Genomic DNA, 6,978 nt, shown 5'->3' with positions numbered 1-6,978 from the left:
TGGATTATGAACCAAAATGTCTACTATTCCTCTCTAATCATCTTCTTCATCATTCTGGTAAAGAGGAAACAGACTCTGGGTGTAGATTTTTGGCATGAAAATAACCAGAGCCCTGAGGTTAAACAGAGACCCTCACAGCAGAATTAGGCAGATGGAAACATATTTGGCAGAGAGCAGAAGAAAACGCTTTATAAATTGCTCCCACAAAAACCATTACAACACTGATGGATAAGATGCAATAACTCTAGGAAATGATCTGGCATTGCCCCTTTTTCCTAGGAATAATTGTCCCTCATTCCTTAGGATAACATTTCTGTGAAATATGAACATCCCTTTCATAATTTCATAACCCTGGTCCTTTTAAAATTAGAGTTATAAATAAATAAGTACAATTTGCAAACCGTTTGATTACATCCCTATACTTTACCAGGATTCCCTAAGGAGGCACTTACACCACTTTTTACGTCATTAAATATTTAAATAAAAACTCATTGAAGTGAATCGTGGGACAGAAAGGCATTCATGAAGCACATGTTTGGGCACGATGCAGCAGCAGGCTTTAGACGTAGGGAGCACACAGAATATTTGCTCCCTGCAGACCAGGCATAGCATAATGCAGCCAAGGGGCTTTGAAGGGAGGGAATACAGGTTTCAAGGAAGGAAGCCAGTAGAGAAATCCCCAGTTTTACTTAGCGTCCCTTATCCAGCATTTTATTATTATTTTCACTGGTAAACATTGACTGAGCACAACACTATGTGAAGAGAGCGGGAATGTTGTATTAAATAGCCCTGACCCACAGGAGTTTGCAACATGGTTAGAAACCATGAAAATACTAGATGTAAGTGGATCACAGCAATATCAAGGCGTACATGCCGAATGACAGAGGAGTGGTCCCAACCGTAAGTTTTGTATGAGAGCCAAGAGAAGAGAAAATCCTCAAGTGACTGAGCATCATGCCGGCCCCTGGGCCTTAGGTCAGGCCCGAGTCACTGTGCCACCAGCCCGGCCCCTGGGGCGAGGAAGGTCCCGCTGCAGCCCTGAGGATCCAGCAGGACCCCGGCAGCACTTCCGGACCCGGGGCAGCCCTGGACTCCTGCATCAGCGGTCACCCCCCCCCCCCCCCCCCCCCCCCCCCCCCCCCCCCCCACTCTGGGCCTGAAACAACCCTGCCAGCCCCGGCGAGGATCCAGCAGACTGGGCACTCCCAGGTCCCTTCTGGACACTGCCAGCGCCTGCGGTTCCTCCTGGCCCCAAGGCACTCGAGAGAGTTTAACTAAGGAAATATTTACTGAAGAATGGGCAGAGTTGAGTGAATCAATCACAGTGGTGAACTTAGGGACTAGCAATTGTGGAAGCCGTAACCACCCCTAGACCTGAAAGGGCAAGGCAGGAAATGATGTTATTGGAGCCAATGAGAACTGGTTCCATGGAACCAGAGAAGACTACAGAATGGACCTAGCGGGACAAATGGAGACTAGCCCAACACACAGGCTGGAGAGCTTGCTACGGGCCTTAAGAGAAAGGAAAGACATATTGGCATAGAAAAGGAAGGGGGAGATCATCTTAAGCAAAAGTAGACATGTGCATATAGGAAATGGGAAATAATTTTTTTCCAGTGAGGAGGCAATATGTGCACTGTACGTTTTCTTAAGAAGAGTAAGGCTGTAACATTCAGGAAGTTTGGAGGAATTGACATAGGTCAGAGTTTCTTTATCCCAGCACAACTGACATTTGGGGTAGGATAATTATTTGTTTGGGGGACTGTCCTCTCCTTTGTAGGATGTTTAGCAGCAGCCCTGGCCCCTACCCTCTATATGCTAACAGCAGCCCACTCCCAGTTGTGATAACCAAAAATGTTATCACACATTGCCAAATATGCCCTAGAGATGCAAAACTACCCCCAAGTTGAGAACCACTGGGAGAGGAAACGGAGGACCCCATGATCAGAAAAATTGTAGAAACACAGGGTGAATGTACGATGTTAGCATCTTACATTCTAGAGGTGGCAGGTATGGGCTTAGATCAGTGTGGAGCAGTGAGACTGGCAAGAAATGGACAAAGGCACGGGGCCTGTAGGTGAGAAGGCCCTCACCTTCTATGGGATGTGTGAGGAAAGGCAGAGGGGAGTGCCTAAGGGTGATTCTTAGGTTTGTAGTGGGATAAGAGGGAGGAGGATGTCTCCACTGACAACACTATGAATGTCTGAGGCTGGCCCTGGGGAAGATGGTGTGCCCTTTGTGAACTTGTTTGAATGAAGTCCAGGACATTTGGACAAGGGACTGAGTTGAGCAGGGAGGTTGAGACTTTAAGTGTAGATTTGAGTCATCCACGCAGACAGCTCGCTGGAAAACTTCTATCCATAGTAGGATAGGAGTTCTCATGAAGGGAAGACAGAGAGAAATCCAAAGACTGAGGAGGTTTTCTTTTCTTTTCTCTTTTTTTTTTTTTTTTTTCCCATGGTGATGGTGGGGAGCAAGGGAGTGTTGTGCATATTTAGAAGATGAATAATGTGGGATAGAAATAGAAGGCTCTGGAGGCAGGAAAACCAGGCAGTTTTCCGAGGGGTGAGAGTGGGCTGAAGTTCAGCTCCTACCCTACTTGTCAGCCCATATGCCCAAGGGGAATATGTCTGCCCATGAAGGGAAGATAGAAAACCAAGTACTAAAGTGGTGTTGTTGTTTTTGGTGATGATGTGTTGTGGACCACCTTTTTCTAATGTATGTGAAGGTGCCACACAGCGTAGAGGGGAGTCCTAAGGAGAATCAGAGCAGCCACAGAAGACACAGGTGTCAGGAAGGAGGAACTGTGTCCAGACAACTCACCCCACTTCCCAGTGGTAAAAATTCTCCTTTTTTTACCCCCAATTACTCAGTCCTTAAAGAAGTAGACTTTGATTAGGTAGACATTTTCATTTATGTGAAATTTTGTGGTTTGTTTTCATACCTGAGTGGTTATAGGAGGTGTTGCCCTTCTAGGTTCTGGAAAAAGACTACATACAGAGGTAGCAGGAAGTGGAGGGGATTCAGAACCACAATGAGTACCTGTACTTGTCATCCCAATGGTTTCAACTCTGAAGAGAGATGACGGACCTTCCCATCATTTTCTTTCACAAAGAGGCATATTGTGGTAGGCAGGATTCTAAGATGGCCTCCAACATTTCTACCCCCTGGTGTACATGCCCTGTATAATCCCATCATCCCTGTAAGTGTGGGTGAGGTCCACGAATACGAGGAGATAGCATTCCTGTGATTAATATTATGTGGCAAAAGAGAACTTTCAGATGTAATTAAGGTCCCTAATCAGTTGACTTTGAGTTAGTCAAAAGGGAGATTATCCTGGGTGGATCTGACCTAATCAGGTGAGCATTAAAAAAACGGACAAAAGAAACAACAACAGATGCCTCTGCTGACCTGGAAGAAAGCAAACATCAGTGTTGTAAACTGACATTCCAGGGCCATGGAATTACAATGTAAAAGTGGCTTCTAGGAGTTGAGAGCAATCCCTGGCCAAAAGCCAGAAAGAAAACAGGGACTTCAGTCCTACATCTGCAAGGAACTGAATTTTGCCAACAACCAATGAATATGGAAGAGGACACTAAGGCTCTTTTGAGAGCACAGCCCTAGCCAACACTTGAATTTTAGCCTGGCAAGACCCTTAGCGGAGGACCAAGCTAATCTACCCAGACTCCTGCCCTGTGGAAACAGATCATAAATCTGTGTTGTTTTAAGCTGCTAAGTATGTGGTAATTTGCAATGCAGCAAAAGAAAACAAATGTATATGTGAAAGGAGTTTATGTACACAGGGTAGAGTAGCTCCACGGGGAGTCTAACAACCACACCCCACAGCTAAATCCCAGAATTGTGCTGAACCTGAGCCAAGGTCCCGAGTATGGTGTACCCATCGTCACTGCTCAGCCCCAGCCTCACCATGATCCAAGCAGCAGGTGGGATAGGGTCACTCTCAGTTTCCTCCTATGAAATGGCACACTTACAATCTGGGGAAAGTGAGCCAAAATATAAGCCATACAGGATAGGGAGAACTGACTTTCTGAGCTCATAGCTAGTATGAGACAGTGCATATTTATTATAAGGCTGAGATGGTAGAGAAGGCAGTCAAGATCCCACTCTCTGGTGCCAGACCTGTGGTTACTTGGTCACACAGAACTTTAGTCCCTAAGATACTGAACATGCAAAGCTGAAGGACACTGAAGTATCATTTTTCAGAAGGGCCTCTTAGAAGAAGGAAGGAAGGAAGGGGAAGCAAGATGGAAGGAGAGAAAAAAAGGAGAATTTAATTCAGTAAACAAATATTGATGGTGCCCATTATGTGCACATTCTGTTCTAGGCTCCCGAAATATAGCAGTGACTAAAAAAAACAGAATCCCATGCAAAAAATCCGGTGAAAAAAATATAGAGAAATCAATAAAACAAAAATTTAAAAATACATAGCATGTACTGACTATAAAGCAAGGGAGAAGTAGGAAGGGATATTGGTGTTCAACTTAAAAGAGTCAGATAAGACTCCCTTAGAAGGTCACATTTGGATACAAAACCGAAGGTGCTAAGGAGTGAACCATGTGGATACTTGAGGAAATCATGTTCCAGGCAGACAAAATGCAAGTGCACAAGTCTTGAGGCAGGAGAGGATCTGGCCTTTCTGAGGGATAATAAGATGGCTAGCATGGCTGGAGGGAAGTGAGGAAGGAGAAAAGAGAAAATGATGGGTTCAGAGAGTTTAAGGGCCTGTGGGTTACTTCGACTTTTACTTGCACAAGGTGGGAGCCACTGAGGGTTCTAAACGGAGGAATGACATGATCAGTCTTAGGTTTTCAGTAATTTGATCCGGCAGCTGTGATGAGAACAGACCACTGGAAGGGAAGGGCGGAAACAGGGAGATGGGTTAGGAAGCCATTGTAGTGGTCTGGGTAAGAGATGAGGTTTGCTTGGACCAAGGTGATGGAAGTGGAGAGAAGTGCTCCAATTCTGAATGACTTGCAGATACAGCCAATAGCACTTGCTCTGATTGGATTTAAGGTGTGAGAGAAAAAGAAGCCAAGGATAATGCCAAGGTTTTTAGCCTGAGGAACTGGAATTTACAGTTAACATTTGCTGCTATGGGGAAGCTTGGAGGAGCTGGTTTGGAGAGGAATCTTGGAGTGCAGTTGGGGTGTGTTAAGTCTGAGAAGCCTATTAGACATCCAGTGGTGCAGAGTAGATAGTTGGATGTTCTAATGTGGTGTTTAGGGAAGGATTAGGGCTGAAGACATAAATGTAATATCCAAAACATGAAACTGGATGAGATCAAAAAGAGAGTGCATGTAGATAGAGAAGTCCAAGTGTAAATCCTGGGGCACTCCAAGATTAAAGTGTCAGGGAGAGGAAGAAGAACAAGCAAAAGAGACTGAGAAAGAACAGCCAATGAGGAAGGAGAAAAACCAAGAGTGTGATGTCCTGGAATCCAAGGAAAAAAAGTGTTTCAAGCATGTGAAAGTGATCAGCAGGGTCAAATGCTGCTGATAGGTTGAGCCGAGGCTGACAGATGATGTTGGATTTAACAGCATGTCATTGGGGACCTTGACACAAGTCATTTCAGTGGAGTGATGGGGATGAAAGCCTGGTTCAAGTAGATTCAAAAGAAATTTAGAAGAGAAAAATTAGAGGTGGCAGGTATGGGCAACTCTTTTAAAGAACTTGGCAATAAAGGGAAGCAGAGAAAAGGGTCAAAACTGAAGAGGAAAATGATGGGAGAAGCATGTTTTTATGTTGATGGGAATTATCTAGTAGAAAAAGGGAAATGATGAGAAAGGATGTAGTCAATATTCATTTGTACAAGAAAATAGCAGAAAACAATGTAACCTACTTGATAAAAGATTTTATGTAACAAAAGATTTTATTGTAATATTTAAGACAGATATTTTTACTGAAACATAATAAACACCCATGAACCCACCATCCACCCCAAGAGCTAGACCACTACCAGTAACATCTATGTGCTCCTCCCTCTCTAATCTTACCTCTGTTTTAGAAGAAAGCAACTTTCCTGAATTGTATTATTATCATTTCCCTGTAAAATTATATTCTCCTGACTGTATCCTGTTATATTTATTGACCAGCAGATCAAGGATAATCTAACCTATGCTCTCAACCTGGCCTCCTACAGACAGACATCAAATCACCTCAGTCAGACAGTGCCATGAAATTCCTCCCTTGTGTTTAACCTGCTACACTAAAATTCTATTCTATTTCATCTTCTCTCCAACTGCTAGTGCTTTGTCTGAAAAACCCCTTCTTCTGCACAAAGATCATTATTATTCATTCCTGTCAGCATTATTTACTCAGCATGAAAGCAGGAAGAGATTGGCACACCTTCATCTCATGTGCATATACAGAACAGACCCCAGTGGCCAGAGCATTCTTGTTATCCTGGAAGATGCACCTGCAGCCCTCAAGCCTCCAGCCTCTCCCTCCCAACCTAAGGCACACCCTGTTGGCCAGATGCCTATACCAACACCTGGCAGCCCCTCCAGAGAGGCCTCAGAAAGGCAGGTGATAGCCAGTGACTAGGTTTCTTTCATCCCCAGATCTTGTCCTATGGGCGGTGGCCATTGCCAGACCATCCAGGATTCTTCAGGTGTGCAAGGACCTGTAGAATTTTGACAAATGCCAGCAGAGTGGCCTCTTTACAAATGGATGACAGCAGGCTGTGAAAAAGTTTTCTGCATGCATAACCCAAAAATCTAGTCCCCCCACTTGTTCACTGATGCTTAAAATTGCTTTAAGGAGAGACAAAGGCTTTCATCTCACAACCAGAGAAAGCTTTGAAGGCCCTGGGTGAACTAATCGATTTAGACTAATACACCTGTTGTATAAATGGACTGAAAGATTAGATGATGCAATGGGCACCTTTAAAATAGGTGTGAAGTGACAAGGGGTATAGCAGAGAAAGGTGGGGCTTTTCTTGCCTCCTTGGGTGCTTAA

This window comes from Macaca thibetana, unplaced genomic scaffold (assembly GCF_024542745.1).
Source record: "Macaca thibetana thibetana isolate TM-01 unplaced genomic scaffold, ASM2454274v1 unplaced_scaffolds221, whole genome shotgun sequence".
Taxonomy (NCBI): Eukaryota; Metazoa; Chordata; class Mammalia; order Primates; family Cercopithecidae; genus Macaca; species Macaca thibetana.
The sequence above is the reverse complement of the archived record's forward strand: the minus strand, read 5'-3'. Positions refer to the sequence as shown.